Below are 15,757 nucleotides of genomic sequence, written 5' to 3'. Positions count from 1 at the left end.
CCTGAAGCTGCTGGAGAGACGTGTTTTGCAGGGAAAGGTTAACTCCCGCTGCCTGCTCTTCTCTCACATCTCAGAAGTAAAAGTATCAATACCACTATGTAGAAATACTCCATTAATCCTTTGAACCCTATAGGGTGTTCTCGCTCGTTTTTAATTTCTTTCATTTATAGACTTATGGCAGAATCTCTGTTTGTGTCTCCCAGGCATGTTAGGCTATTCAGAAATGCCATCATTTTGCATAGATGGAATAAAAATATAGGTAAAAAGGACAATATTTCTGTCTTCACACTATCAAAACCCCCCAACTGTATTGGAGTAAATGTGCTTAGTTTGCTCCTCGTCCCTCTCAGCACTAAAGAACCAACGAGTCATCAGAATATATGTGTGTATTTTCTTAAGTGTATAACAGGAGTCATTAATGCCCTCATGCTGTTTTACAATGTCTCATGCCTGCAGATTCAAATGAGGTGTAAAAATACGAGCCGGCGGCAGCTGCGTCATCATAAACGAGGTGGAAAAACGCTGCTGCGCCGATTCACAGCCGTGAGACGATGCATCACCTGCTCCCAATCTGTAACGCTTCATATATTTTAAAAAAAAAAAAAAACAACAAAAAAAACCCCCCAACAACAACAACAGACGCCAGTGGACTGAGCCCGAGGATCCAAATATCAGCCTGTAAATAGAGACTCATTTATTAATATATTTAGAATGTTTACATGAGGATTGGTTTACTGCTGACAGATGATAGAAATATAATGATCAGTTTCGGAGAAACACGTCATACAACTGAGAGTTTTACAGATATCAGTTGTAGTTCTGATATTGATAAAGAAAGTTCATGTCAGGCATCTAATTGATAGGCCAATCCAGGCCACTGTTTGAGGAGCAGAAGAACCAGTCAGCAGATTGTGAGCTGGCAGTACGCCACCGAACACTACAGCAACTCGCTGAGGTGATTCTGAGTTATTATTGAGTGAAATTTTGCAGACTTCATGGCTGATTTAATTTTTTAAAAAAAGGGTAAAATTGCCATAAAATTGCCCCTCAAGCTACTCTCAATAACCCATCATATCAAAGTGAGAACATGTTCTTAGACATGTTTGCATATTAAGCCAATACAGTCAATGAAAAGATTTGAAGGAATCCTTCAGTTTGATGTTTGCATGATGGATATAATGTCATATGTTAGTGGGAGGTTAGAAAGTCTGTAGTTTTTATATTTTAAAACGTTTGCATCATTGAAATTACAATTTGTCAAAATTTAAAGAGGTGAACGAATAAAGAAAACAGTTTTATTAACAAACTTAATTGCATTTCAGTGTTTTCTGTAGAAAGTTTTACTCATTTTTCAAGAACCTTCTACAATAGAAGAAGACGAGTTAGCAAGGCTATGAAAAACTGGGCTACTGACGTCTTTGGCTGTTTGTTAGATCCATAAAGAAATGGTTTTCCCAATTTTGTTGCGGAAGAACTTGACCTCATCCGACACCTTTGGGATGAACTGGAACACCGACTGCGAGCCGAATCCCTGCAGCCTGGTTTAAACATCAGCTGGAAAGCCTGAAAACAGAAGAGTGGAGGCTGTTATAGCAGCAGATTAATGAATATAGTGTCACAATCACACCATATAACACATCTGGGTGGAATGTTTTTGTGTCCACATACTTTTGGCCATATGGTGTAAAACAATATGTTGTTTAATCCTGTTGATTTCAGGAGGTGAAGTGTTTCCAGACCAAATATCACATTCTGCTGTGTGACAGCGCCGTCGCGGTCGTCGTTGGAGGCTGAATACCTGTTTGGCCTGTAGAGCAGCTCTGTAAATCGACAGGGAGAAAGAAGGTGCGCTCTGACACCAGCGGGCCGACCATGCGTGACGCTCACACTGTTCATATTGCCAGGGAGAGAATAATTGGACAAAGTCTTCATGTAAATTTCCCCAGGCCACAGAATTTAAGGTGGGATCTGTGCATTCATGCAGATGACAAGTTGAGCTCCCGGTTTCTCTGGACTCCTTCTGAATAATCTGAAGGAGAAAGAGGCGACGCTGGAGAACCCGGCCAGAGAAACGGGAAGGTGACAGGAATTAAAGAGCCACATGTTCAGCTGAAAGAAAACAACAAACAAGACAGGCTTTAGAGGAGCTGCAGCTCCGAGACAAGCATATCGAACCGAATCTGTGTTCAGCCAATAAAAATCAGACGTGTCCTGATGTCGATGGCGGGCTGACAGGCAGAACAGAGGCACATGTTGCCAGAAGAGGAAAAGATGAAGGAGTTGTTGAATTAGATATGCAACAGAAATGAAAGGGAATATAATTAGGCAATCATCAAAAAGGGCACAATTTGTTAAAATTCTCGACAGTAAGGGGGGGAGAAAAAAAGAGTGATTGAAGCTGATTGTTTTGAGAGCCGTGGAAGCTGTGAGACACAGGAAGATGAGAGGAAAATGGGAAATGGAAATGTTTGTGATGCTCAGACGGAGGTTGTTGTGTTGCTGTTGATAATTTGCTCCGTCAGAACGCTACAGTCCACAAAAGAGACTGATTTTTGAAAGTGAAACCAGTTCAAAGCGTCGTGATTCTTTTTCTTTTTTTTTTCTTTAAGCGCTCTTTGGAGACAACGGCCATCGCTGCATTAACAAAAACAAAGAGCTACAGCTGTCTGATTCTGTAATATTCATACACCTGTTTGACTCTCAATGCCCAAAACATGACAGCTGGAATAAAGGAAAATCAAGGCCTGTATTTGTCAAACATCTCTGAGTGTGAAATCATCATAACCGGCTAAATATTCTCAGAGTGATGTTTAGACGAGAGACTCTGCTTTTCACCGTTTGTTTCTCTCTGCAGGAAGATGATAGAAAACACACATGTTGTCTTCAGCTTGGTCACTGCACATCTGGACCTTCCTCATCAGAGCAAAGCAGCACTGTGTGCACTAATATATATAATCCAAATTAGGGATGCACGATACTGGATTTTTTGCTGATATGCCAAAATTTCCAACTTTCTATTTCCAACTCTCCCAGACCATATTGCATGCGAGCATAGATTGTACTAAGTATAATGAAGAAAGACAATATATGAAGGAAGAGCTTAGGAAGGCTGGAGTTCAGGAGCTCAGCATTAAAACTTTAATGAACCTGCCCAGTTGGAGCAGCAGCAGAGTTTTCATTGAGTTTATTAGACAGACAGGATTAATGTGTAGGATTTAATCTCTGGTCCACACTCCGGAGCAGAAGGTGGTGGTAATGCACCTAATACGCTGGTTGTCAACCGACATTATAAACCAAAAAGAAGAAGGTTTTTTTTTTTTCCAAACAGAATGGTACACCCTGGCAGCTGAAGTGTTTCCTATCTGTGCAGCCGAACATAGCGGTTCCCCGACGGACTGTTTCACGCCGACGGTCCCGGTGTTTCCTCCGCTGGCTGCACTTCACTCTAACCGGAGCATCGAGCCCCGGTTTGTTATTCAGGTTAAAGTGGGAAGAAGCAGCGGGTCTGACGGGCAGCTGAGTGAAGTGCAGCCTGCGGAGGAAGAACCGGGACCATCGGGGTGACACAGTCCGTCGAGGTTATATAATTCAACCTTTATTTACACAGGATGCTCCAATGAGAGCAAAACACTCTTTTTTGTATATAAGATAAGAATAAAATGTCACAAAACAAAAACAAACATTAAGACAACTGTTCAAATTTAAACATGCAAATAAGAAATAGGGATAAAGTGATAAAAGTATAAGAACAGGAGTAAACACAATAATGTCTCAAACATATAGTGCTTTCCCATTGTTAGACAATTATTAGCTGACAGAAAAGGCTTTTTTCAAGTCAAAATATAAAATATTGACTTGAAAACACGAGAAGAGTAGATAATGTAAACCAGTGTAGACTTCCCTACTGGACAAGTACCTGGAAGTTACCAGTTAAACCACTGAACACAGTAACCAGAGCACATACTGAACCTGTAGGAACACAATAGAAAACACACATGTAAAGTCTGGACCTGCTAGATGTAGAAAATAACAGATTATAACAGTGAAAGTCTCCACAGAGATCTACAGAGCAGCCTTATGTGCTAATGAACTTTACTGTATCGTTTAACAATAAATTCTTTGTTCTGACTGTTAGATTAAGTCTCTGTGTCGTGTTTCTTTGTATCAAAAAAATAAATATGGACTGAAATGTTGAGTTCTCTAAAGTTTTTTCATTGTTCTAGTGATGAACTCAGGTGTATCCTGGTAACTTGATGACCTGATTCTGGATTAGTATCAGGTGTGAGATGTTTGTATATTTAAAGGCTGTATCTGACACTCGCCTTCAGAAAGAACAAATGTGGTAGAAACGTCAGTTATACAATAAAATCATCAGTGTGCACTCATCTTCCCTTTGATTAAATACTTCCAAGAATAACATCCATACTCACAGCCAGACTCGGCAGTACAGAACACAAACACTTTGAGTCATCATGTTGTTTTGTCTACCTAGTACATAAGACATCTCTACATAATGTTATCACAGTTAGCAACTCAATCCACTAAATCACGAATGAAGTGTGATGGATAGTTCTCTGTTCACTAGATGTGATGTGGATGTAGTTGTGATTTACACAAATATAGTCTTAGCTGTGTGTTAAAACATTTTACTTCCTAAAGTGAGAAAAATGTCAGTAATGAATCTCTGCAACAAGTTCAATGAATTAAATGAGCAGATCTGTGGTTTGATCATGTGACTCCACAACGACACATAGCAGCGTTTTCTAATCTGGCGTCTCTATCAGTAGTGATCAGCAGGACGACATCATCTGTCTGTTACTCATCACTGTTAATCAATAATGATGTTTAATGATGTGGCAGCTGTGGTTCAGGTCTGGTTGGGTTAAAAAGATGATGGTTTGGGTTTAAAGATGATCACTTTGTTAAGGTTAGAGAAACATAAGGTGAATTAAAGTTACTACTTCCTTAAAATTAAGCCACTTTTGTTGTCATGGCTACAATAATAACCATGGGGTTAAGGGTTAAAGCACGATTGTAGTTACGATTTTTAAAAAACGGTTGAAAACTAACAGTGGCCTCATGTCGCAAAGTCCACCTAGATTTCATCTAAGCACCCCTAAAATAATAATAATAATAATAATAATAATAATAATGATAATAATGCTTGTAAATTGAAAGTCAGCACCACACTGATTAGGTTGCTTCTAAAGGAAACGTTGTATCTTTGTGGTGTAAAACACATGTTGCTTACTAGTAATTCATTAAAAGTATTATTGTTGTAAATTAAAATATCACTTTCAGAAAAATATGAATGTATTAATTGTTATCCAGTGAAATGAGTGAGTTATCAGGGAGCAGCACTTTATGGACGTCACATTCTCATCAGGGGTTGAGCCCCCTAAGGGTCTAATCCTAGAACAGGCTAGAATCCTAATATCGACATATTGTGTCGTTGTTGTATTTATTTGAGAGGACAGTCTCGTTCTCTACATTAAAACTAGTAGACAGTAGAAAGTGACCTTGTCATGACTGCCGAGTGACATAATGCCGTCTTTCTGAATTTTATAACTTAAATAATTAGTGTAAGAAATGTTCCATTGGCATCCAGAAAATAGAGGCTTATCTCAGCTTTTCTACTCATTCACTCAATGAGCATTTCTTCTTCTTCTACAGTCTTATTTAGCATCTTTAATTCTATCTTGCCACTAAATTATTTTTCCTTTCATGTTCAGTTTTGTTACATAATTCCTAACTTTTCAAAAGATACTTGAATCTAATGCGTCACTTGACTTGATTGCTACTGACTCGGTTTCTTTGTTCCAGGAAGTAAAAGCTGAAAGAGAAGAAAAACTCAAGAGTAAGAAGAAGAGAGAAAATGAGATGGAAAACAAGCAGGAAAGGAGGAGAAGAAGAAGTAAAAAGAAAGACGAATGAAAACAAAGAGAGCAGCTGTAAACATGCTGTAAACGTTCTCAGCCTGCTTTAATCGCACACAGGATGTTTGATTGATTACTGAATGACTGATTGATTACCTGTCCGTTTTAGGTCGCAGCCTCATCCGTTATGGCGCCTTGTTAAGATGAAAGTGCATTAAGCATCTATTCAGAAACATAACAGCGTGTCCGCTCCTCCCCTCGGGACGCGCTCATTACCGAGACGTGTCTTTGAGATCTTCTCTTCTCTTCTGGCAGGAAGTGGAGGAGAGAAAGGACGAAAAGGAAGAGACCAGGCGGTTAAAGTTGAAAATGTTCATTGTTCGTTCCCCCCCCCCACCTCACCCCCCCCCCCTCAGTTCCTCTGCATCTTTGAAGAGGAAAAATTTGGCGTTTCTCACAGAGAAAATGTGTGAACGTTAGAAGCCCCGAGCAGCCTGATCATTAGGGCAACAACAACAGAAATAAGACGGAACAGACGTCCGACTTCCTTTTGACTGGATGATTTGATTTGTGTGGAGCTTCTGCAGCTCAAAGGCTTCAGTTAAGTCATTCGATTTTTTGAAATAAACCGCGTATCTGACAGTCAATCACAGGGAAATGAAAGGTGCTGGTGAACCCTAATCCCCGCCTGTCGGTGTTAGTTAAAGCGGGATAATGACGACTTCACGTCAGAAACATCTCTTCACCTCGACACGGAATCGTAACGCCACACAACAACAACAAACACGAGGCAGACGGTAATATCTGTAATGATGAGTTGGCGGAGGCGAAGGAGATGAGAAATAAAGGGAAGCAGATAAAATGAAATTGCATCTAACAAGTACAAGAAGATAACAGAGCGGACACTAAACTGCAAACAAACCGCCGTGTGTCGAGTGGAAGTAACGAGGCCAGAACCAGGAGTTAACGGCGAGATCGGCAGGACACGCTGCCGCTCGTTGGAGCTCATTTATAAATAACGCATCGAAGGCCGACAGAAACGACAGAAACAAAACAAGTCCTTAGAAAAGTTTTCAGTTGCAGTGTTTCAGCCGGAGACGCCTTTAAAAACTCCACCGGTCCAACGAGCAAGCGGGAACCTCGACGTCTTTATTCATCCAAGTGAAAAGATCAATCAGAAAGATTTGACGTTGGTTAACAATCCATAAATTAAATAAAGCGTGCTTTAATGTTGACAGAGGATAATGATGAATGCTGCCTCTGCTAAACTATCTTTATGTTTTTATGTAGCACTTTTTTTTTTACCAAAGTCACAAAGTGCTTTGCGAAAAAAGCAAATAAATGACGGCAAATGCAAAAACAAACAAGCCTGTTTAATCTCAACAGGCAGATTATTCCAAAATCTGGGAGCTTTTACTGCTGAAGCCTGATCACCTGTTGTTCACTCGCCGAGAGCTGAGAATAACCAGCAGATCCATCCTCTGATCTGATGGGTCAATAAATCTATGATATGATGTAGAGCAAAGGTTTATCAGTATTACACTAGATTATAATTTTATTTTCACAGTGGCAACTTCTGGTGGAGAAGGATTATTTGATAGCCGTGGGTTTTAGCATGCTAACTCTTTGATGTATTTATATGCAATTTGTGTCACAAGATGTTAAAGAATATTTGTTAAACACAGTTGTCAGGACTTGAAGAGCTCTCCAAGGTGCTGATCCTGCTGCTGGCTGCAGTTAGAGGCTGTTCAGAGTTCTTTCCTTCTATAGTTTAATCATTGTTTTCACCTCATTTATTTCCTCATGTATTGATGCAGCAGGAAAGTCGATCCGTGTCTGATCTGTTGTTGAAATCTGTTTGTTGGGTCTTGACAGACACCTTCAACCTGACAAGTCTGTTTAAATACTTACATGTTGCCACAATTTGGTCAAATAATTAGACGAGTTCATCCATCATCACTGCGATTAGCTACTTCTGATAAATATCACGACTAACCATTATGACATGGCTGTTGATGTACACAATAATAATCTTTCACATTGTATATTTCCCTGTGTGAGTGTAAACATGTTGTGCACCCGCCTTTGTATTCGCATATTACTGTCTTGATAATAGTCGCAAGTGTATTTGCTATTTAAACAACATGGCCGCCGGATGGGAAAATGACTACTGCGTTAGTCTCAAACTAGCAAAGACACTTGAGTCACGCTTGGCGCCACTTTGCGCCGGTTGTAAGATACGTATGTTATATGTAAGTGTCATCTAAGGACTCAGTGGACGAAGAAAGAGGAGAAACTGTGACAAACTCTTAAATGCTTGCTCGCCTTCGATCTCGGGATTCATTAAAGAAACGCAGGTTTCTTTAGTAAAACACAGAACTTTGGTCAAACAATCATTTCTTACAGCGTAAAATCAGAAGAAACACAATCAGAAGCAACTGCGAATGTGCACAAAATCACGTCATCGGTTTGTGAGAAGCAACAGAAACACAAAGACCATCTATTTAGTTATGTATGAATATCTTCTGCATCTGCATCTAGTCAGGAAGAAAAACCACTTCATGTTCTCTGAGAGTTGTGTGATTGTGTGATTGTGTGTGTGTGTTCCTCCACCTGCTCTCCTTCTGTCTGTGTGTGTTTGTGTGTGTGTGTGTGTGTGTGTGTGTTGCCGTGGGGAGTTTTGTTTCAGCTGCTCATCTGTCGTTCCCCGAAGAGTCGAGGCATTAATGCCAAAACACGACGACTGTATTTCCATCATCCTCCTCCTGCTTCTTAAACTCTACAGCTGTGTGTTTCCTGTCGGGATGAGAGCGAGAGCGAGCGAGCGAGAGAGAGAGAGAGAGAGGCTCATTGTCTTTTTTGTTTTTTTATCTTTTCTTCTAGCTTCCAAGGGGGAAATAGAGATATTTCATTTGAGCCAAAAATATTCTCCCACTACCCCCTGAAAAACACTTTAGTGCACCTGCTGTGATCATTTTTTTTTTTTGTTTTCTCTCTGAGGACTTCTTGCTTCTGGAAACCCGCCTCAACATGCTGCGTGATTCAGAGCCAGCTTTTTTCCCCTTCCTTTTTTTTTTTTTTTAAACACACGTGTAGATTTTCTTTTTACCTTTTTTTTTCTCCCAAAGACGGGTCATGTAATATGTTGTAGAGGATCGGAGGGAACAGATGAGACGTACAGATGGATGGGGAGTAGAGGAAGAGAAGGTGGGAGGTCTGAGTCATCAAGCAACAACCTTCATGTAAACGCGGGGAATGGGAAAAAAAAAACAAAAATGAAGGGGATTAGAGAGAAAAGTCGAAAAACAGCGAGACATTACAAGAGGAGATTTGACAGATGGAGAGGGAGAGGGGGAAAAGATAACAGTGAGGGGAAAAAAAAGGAGAGACTGGAAGTGAACAAGAGGAAAAGAAGATAAAATGGGGCAAGAGAAAGAAAGATGGAAGAGAAATAGAGAATATAGAGGAGGAAAAATGTATTTAAGAGGAAATAAAGAGACTAAAATGGGAAAAAGGAGGCAGCTGAACAACATTACAAGGCCATAACGTGTGATTTTAAGGTTGTTTTAAGGATTCTTGTCCTACATGTTTTCACCGACACTGAACGAGAAGAAACTGAGGAAAACTGTAAAAGAAGAGCAGGACTTATATCTACAACTTAGTAAAAGAGTTTCTTTTAGGCCATTAAGGTGTGAAGGTTTAAGGAAAAGAAGTTTAATGGAACTGAATTAAACTGGACTGAATCTACAGAAGCACAATGCATCGACCACAGTCGGGAATAAAAGGATTTCTCATCATTATGACTCGTAATTTCAAGATATGTATCAAAACTATCTTGTAATGAAGAGACCTTTATCTTTTTTATGAATGCAGCGCACTTTGATGCTGAATCTGAGGTCCAGCTCAGATACTTTATCTCCGCTCACCTGTTATTCGTCCATCCTACTGAGCTCTACGATTATTAACATACAAGCCAGAGTGTGTCCGACCGAGCGGAGGATCGAAGGGGAAAGAGACACGCAGCAGGTTTATTACAGGAAAACAAAGTGACGGCGATGAATGAGGCATTGATCTCTGATCTCCAGGATGAGAGGGGTCCTGTGATGGCAGCTGAGCGGAACAAAAAGGTCCAGAATGCTTCCTGTTGGGTATAAAATGTTATCAGCTGGGTTTGAAATGTTACCCGCTTGGTTCAAAATGTTACTTGTTAGGTTCAAAGTGTTACCTGTTGGGTGTAATGTTATCTCTTTGGTGCAAAATGTTTCCTTTTTACTGACCATCATCATAGAGAAGTGTTTTTCCTCATTCAGTATTCCCATTTAATAATAAAAATAATGATGATACATTTTATTTATAGAGTGCTTCTCAGGGTACTCAAAGACACTTTACATAAATTGAAATGATTGTAGAAAAACAACACTAAAAGCATATATTGTACACCAAAAACTTATGACACATATCATTAGCCACACATTAAAAGCAGTCCTGGTGAGGTGAGTATTGATTATTGAGTATTGATTTGAACAGGGACAGATCGGTGGCGTCTCGGATGTGTTTGGGGAGAGAGTTCCAGAGGGAGGGGGCGGCTCCGTCACCGGAGGTCCAGTGTTTGGTCCTGAGTGGTGGAAACAGGAGGTTGGCATCAGAGGAGCGAAGGCTGGTCGGTTCAATTATTCCTTGAAGAATATCCTCATTATTGCTGAACACTCAGGACTCTCCTGGATGATGTGATGATACTATAGATTTATAATATGACAACAGGTTTGGATTATTTCAACCCAGTTACTTAGAAATCGTGGTTCGTCATTCTGGCAGACGGCTGAAAATACTGCAATACCCATGATCCTTAGAGCACTATGGAAGCCAGTCAAAGTGCTTTGTTGTTGAAGTTGTAAACAAAACGTGGAGCCATAGTTGCCAAATTCACTCAGAAGTGACCCAGAATCTAAAACTGAACTGATTTAATCTGCAAATTATAAAACCAGTTTTCTCAACATCATAATCTTTAGTTTTCACTCGCTGTTAGAGACACGTGACAGAATTTTAAAGCCTGATGATTGGATGTTTCTTGCCAAAATGCACCTCGGGAGTCGTAGTTAAGTGCTACCTTGAGGTTATTATGTCCACAATCTTGTACCTTTGACTTTTTTAAACAAAGAACCAGATATTTCTTGACTCAGTTGTTCATCTTTTGTACCGATGATTCAACCAGGAGAATTTCATGTTGATTCAAGCTGCAGAAGAACTCGTACAGTGAGTAAAGTAACGTTGTCTGTGGGAAAAATGAATGAGATTTTTACATTCAGAGCCAGATGTGTCCGAAATAGCTCTTTCCAATTTGAACTCTATTGCTACTAAATATAAGTGATAATGGTGCAAAGGTAGTAATTAATCATGTTTGAGGGGGGTTTGAGGGGTATCCTCTTGGGGTGTTTTCAAACCTATAGCTCAGTGGTTGAGGTGTTAAACTTGTGTTGCCTCTTCTTGTCCTCCTGTCACTCTGCTCATCCGAGAATAATTCTTGTGTTCAGACCTGCCCAAACAAATCGCACCAAGGGGGAAAAACAACTAGAGTCCGAATGCGCAGGACTGGAAACGCCCTAAAACCCTACATGTATGTCCAAAGATTGAAGATGAGATCACTGATCATCACATCCTGTAGGCGAAACTCGTTCGACTCAAACTCTTCCACAAGACACAGACTGCAAGCAGAAACCTGAGTGTCGCTCTGCGCCTGCAGATGTGATCACAGACAGCTGTTAATGCAGATTATTGCCACCGTGAAGCACCGTGAAGCACCGACAGCACCGCTGCACGGCAGGAGCCGACAGATGCAACTGTTTCTGACCCGCTAAGAGCTGCTGTTCTGGGAAACATCATCAGTAAACCAGCAAGGGCTGACTGGAACCGGACTGGAAACTGCAAACATGCTGGTTTATGTTGGTGTCAGTGCTGTGTATTGTGGTCATTGTACAGACTGACTGTGAATGGAGGAGGAAGAGTGTGTGTGTGTCTGTGTGTGTGTAAATGAACGTTTTTAATTTGCTCTCCTGCTTCTGCTTAGCCAGCAGTCAGAGCTGCTGCCTGTTTGAATACACAGTGATAGATGAGGGGCTACTACACACACACACACACACACACACACACACACATTTCTTCTATACTTATGAGCACACTCATGCATTCCCTTACTCCCACCGTAATCATCAGAACTTAATGTCTAACCCCAACGTTTACCTTAAAGTTGGTCTTTACAAAGTACAAAACAGAATAAAGTGACTTTTATTGTTGTTATCTGAGGCAGCAACATTATCTGAATATCAGGTTTCTTTTTTGAATTTACAGTAAATGAAGGAGGAGCAACAATACCTGCAGGTCCTCACGAGTATAAAGAAACTAAACACACTCTGCTGTAGCTCTCCATGGTGCTGAAGTTCACAGTGGAGTTGAGACAGAAACATGAAACACAACACCTCAGAGAGTGATGATGATGATCAAGAAGAAGAAGATGATGATAATGACCATGGAGACCATCATGAAGATAATGATGATAATGATGTTGATGTACAATCATGATGAAACGTACAATGACGACAGAGAATGATCTTCTACTACTACTGGATCTCAGTTCAGCCTTTGGCACCATTGATCACTGGTGGTAATTTTGATGTCTCTGCCCTCTCTTGACTTAATTCATACTAATCTGAAAGAACACAGTGTGTCTGCTTTAATAATATTACATCTAAATTCTCTGATGTTAAATATGGAGTACCTCAGGGCTCCGTTCTTGGCCCTCTGCTTTTCTCTCTTTATATTTCACCCTTTGGCCAAATTATACATCGTCATGGAATAAATTTCCATTTCTATGTGGATGATACTCAGCTGTACATGCCTATGAGGGCTGATGATCATACTCATATTACTAAATCAGAGGCCTGCTTGGCTGCTGTGAAAAATCAGATGCTACTAAATTTCCTGCTTCTAAATTCAGATAAAGCTGAGATGCTGGTCATCGGCCCTGATAGACTCAGACACCAGTTTGATCAAGTAACAGTAACGCTCGACAGCTGTGCGATTTCAGAGTGCGATGGCCGAGAATCTTGGTGTTATGTTTGATCCCAGCTTCTCCATTAATAAGCACGTTAAAGAAATCACCAACACTGCCTTTTTCCACTTAACGTAACAGCTAAAAATTCAGTCTTCCCTCTCGGTGGCTGACGCAGAGACTAATACATATATTTGTTTCATCCAGATTACTGTAATGTTCTGTTTTCAGGTCTGCCATGTGCTACTACTAAAAGTCTTCAGATGGGTCATAATGCTATTTAAACCAAATCTAGCCTCCCTTCATCGGCTTCCTAACTGTCTTAGATCAGACTTTAAGGTGCTTCTGATGACCTAAATAGCTCCATCATACCTGTCTGATCACCATGAACCTTATATTCCATCTGGAGCTCTCCGCTCTCAGACTGCAGGGCTGCTGTGTCTCCGCAGGTAGCAGGACCTTCTCCTATAGGCCTAGTTTTTAAGGAATAACCTCCCTGCTGACGTCACACAGTCTCAGTCTGTTGAGTCCTTTAAATCTAAACTCATTAGTCGCCTTCAATTGATTTCTTCATGACCTTGTCCCGCCGACGAGATTATTGATTATCGGAGCTGTTCTGATAACCATTACATCTCTCTAAGCTTCTGTTTGTTTGTCCAACAAGCACATGAGCGACTGAGCTGTGTGTCCCTCTCTCTTGTCTCTCAGGCATCTCTTGCTGGACCAGCACCCATCCTGGACCCGCTATGCTCACCTGGCTGTTGGCGCCATTTCCTGAGGTTTTGGATGTGATTCCCCTTGTTAAAGTGTTTTTTTAGGGAGGTTTTTTTTAATTCGAATCGAGGGTCTGAGGACAAAGGATGTATTGTGGTGGTGAAGATGATATTTTTACTTTTTAAATATTTCTTTTAAAACATTTTATTTATATTCCTATAACAGGTGTAATGATGATGATGATGATGATGATGTCTCATATCATCCTCTGACCCTGCGGTTGTTTCCATCAGGATTTTGTTCGACTTCCTCTCTCCTCTTTCATAGTTTCATATTTCTACGTGACCTCTGATTGATTTCTGTTTGGCTTCCTGTCGATGCTCTTCCTCCTCCACATTCATCATATTTCGGATATTAAATTCTCCGCTGCGGATTTATATTCATCACCATCGACTCCATTTAGAGGCAACACTTAATATCGGCGGCTCATCAATTCTTAATGGGATCAAATCTAAACAGAAGCAGCATGTTTCTGCTGGAGAAACCGGAGAGTGATGGTTGGAAATTCATCATCCTCATAAACTTTGACCTTTCGGTCTGAGCTTCATCTTCTTCCCATTACTCCTCTTCACGTCCCTCTTCTTCCCCCTTCTACTCTTCGTTTTGCTCTTCATCCTTCTCTCCTCCTCTTTATAAACAGACTTCTTTAAAGGATAATTCTGGTGATTTTCTTTCAGAGAGAAGCAGAACAGCAACAACAGCAACAACAGCAATAGATACACGACTAGCAGCAACAAACAGCAACAGCTGGAGAAAGACAGAAGAAGGACGTCAACATGTCAGCATGGTCTATGTGGTTTCCTGCAGATGAGAAAGCACAAAGAACTCTGGGGAAGAAGTCAAGTTAGTAACATGCATTAATGGTAATGGAAGAGAGGAGCCCAGTGCATCAGTGGAAGTCCCCCGGCAGTCTAGGCCTATAGCAGCATAACTAAGTGCTGGACCAAGGCGAGTCTGCTCGGCCCTAACTATAAGCTTTATCAAAAAGGAAAGTTTTCAGCCTACTTTTAAACGTGGAGAGGGTGACAATAAGAAAAATATAGATATTCACCAGCCATATCCATTAATACTGGTGCATTCATCTTGAACAGTTAATAAAAGTTAAAGGACAGGTTCTCATACCGGCTATTAAAAGATCCTTCAAATGTGCTTTTAATGTAAGTGATGGAGAAAATCCACAGTGTGTCCACACAGTCATTTAAAAGTAGATGTGAAGCTCATATGAGTCTCCATCAGTCTGAGTTAGTCATATCAAGTGGATATCTGACACATTTACAGTCTTTTTAAGCATCAGATTCCCTCTTTGTGTTTCCTCGGACAGTGTTTCCCTGTTGAGCTGCAGGTGGAAGTATAGTAACAAAAAGAGGAACTTTGGCACTAAAAAGACTGTAACGTTGAAAGATATCTACTTGATTTGACTCATTTGGACGCTGAAGCTTCATTTTTCACACAGAAGGAGGACTGTGGATTTTGTCCTCCATCACTTCCATTGTAAGGTCATTATGAAAGGATCTTCTAATGGTCAGTATGAACAGGAGGAATAATTACAGCAAGAAAAACAGCTTTCTCTGTTCATTTGGGCTCCTGGTTTGAACTCATCCTTTAATCCACACCTTCCAACCAATCAGAGTCCAGAATTTTTCAGTAGCCATAATGTAAATAAATACGACCTATTATAATGTTTATAACATAATATAATATAATATAATATAATGCATTGTGTGTTGATCTGCTGTGATCTCAAAGGAGCCTATTGTCTTTCTCCTCTACTCATTCCTCTTTGACCTCATTTCCCTCCTTCCTCCTCCACTTCATTATCATCATCCCTCTCTTTCTTTTCTCTCCCCTCCTTTCATCAAACCCATCCCCCCTCCCCCTCCTCCTCCTCTTCCTCCTTTCCCTTCCAATCCAGCAGCTAATCGATGAGCTTAAGAATACTGTGCACACAAATGCCTAAACACACAATTTCGACACACACACACACACACACACACACACACACACACACACACACACATACACACATCGAGTGCCCAATTACATATTGCTGGCCCATTCAAGC

The 15,757-nt window shown here is 40.6% G+C and overlaps 1 long non-coding RNA gene across 1 annotated transcript; it reads right to left on the bottom strand.

Moving 5' to 3' along the window:
- Nucleotides 1-1,281: 1,281 nt before the first annotated feature.
- Nucleotides 1,282-8,696, bottom strand: LOC122989808. The gene is made up of 3 exons (XR_006405169.1): nucleotides 6,033-8,696; nucleotides 1,669-2,109; nucleotides 1,282-1,563 (listed from the first exon to the last, which is right to left on the bottom strand). It is a non-coding gene; the product is annotated as an uncharacterized LOC122989808 (long non-coding RNA).
- Between the last annotated feature and the right edge of the window lie 7,061 nt (nucleotides 8,697-15,757).

The sequence above is a fragment of the Thunnus albacares genome, chromosome 10, assembly GCF_914725855.1.
Source record: "Thunnus albacares chromosome 10, fThuAlb1.1, whole genome shotgun sequence".
Taxonomy (NCBI): Eukaryota; Metazoa; Chordata; class Actinopteri; order Scombriformes; family Scombridae; genus Thunnus; species Thunnus albacares.
Note: the sequence above shows the minus strand (reverse complement) of the source record. Positions and strands in the feature narration are given on the sequence as shown.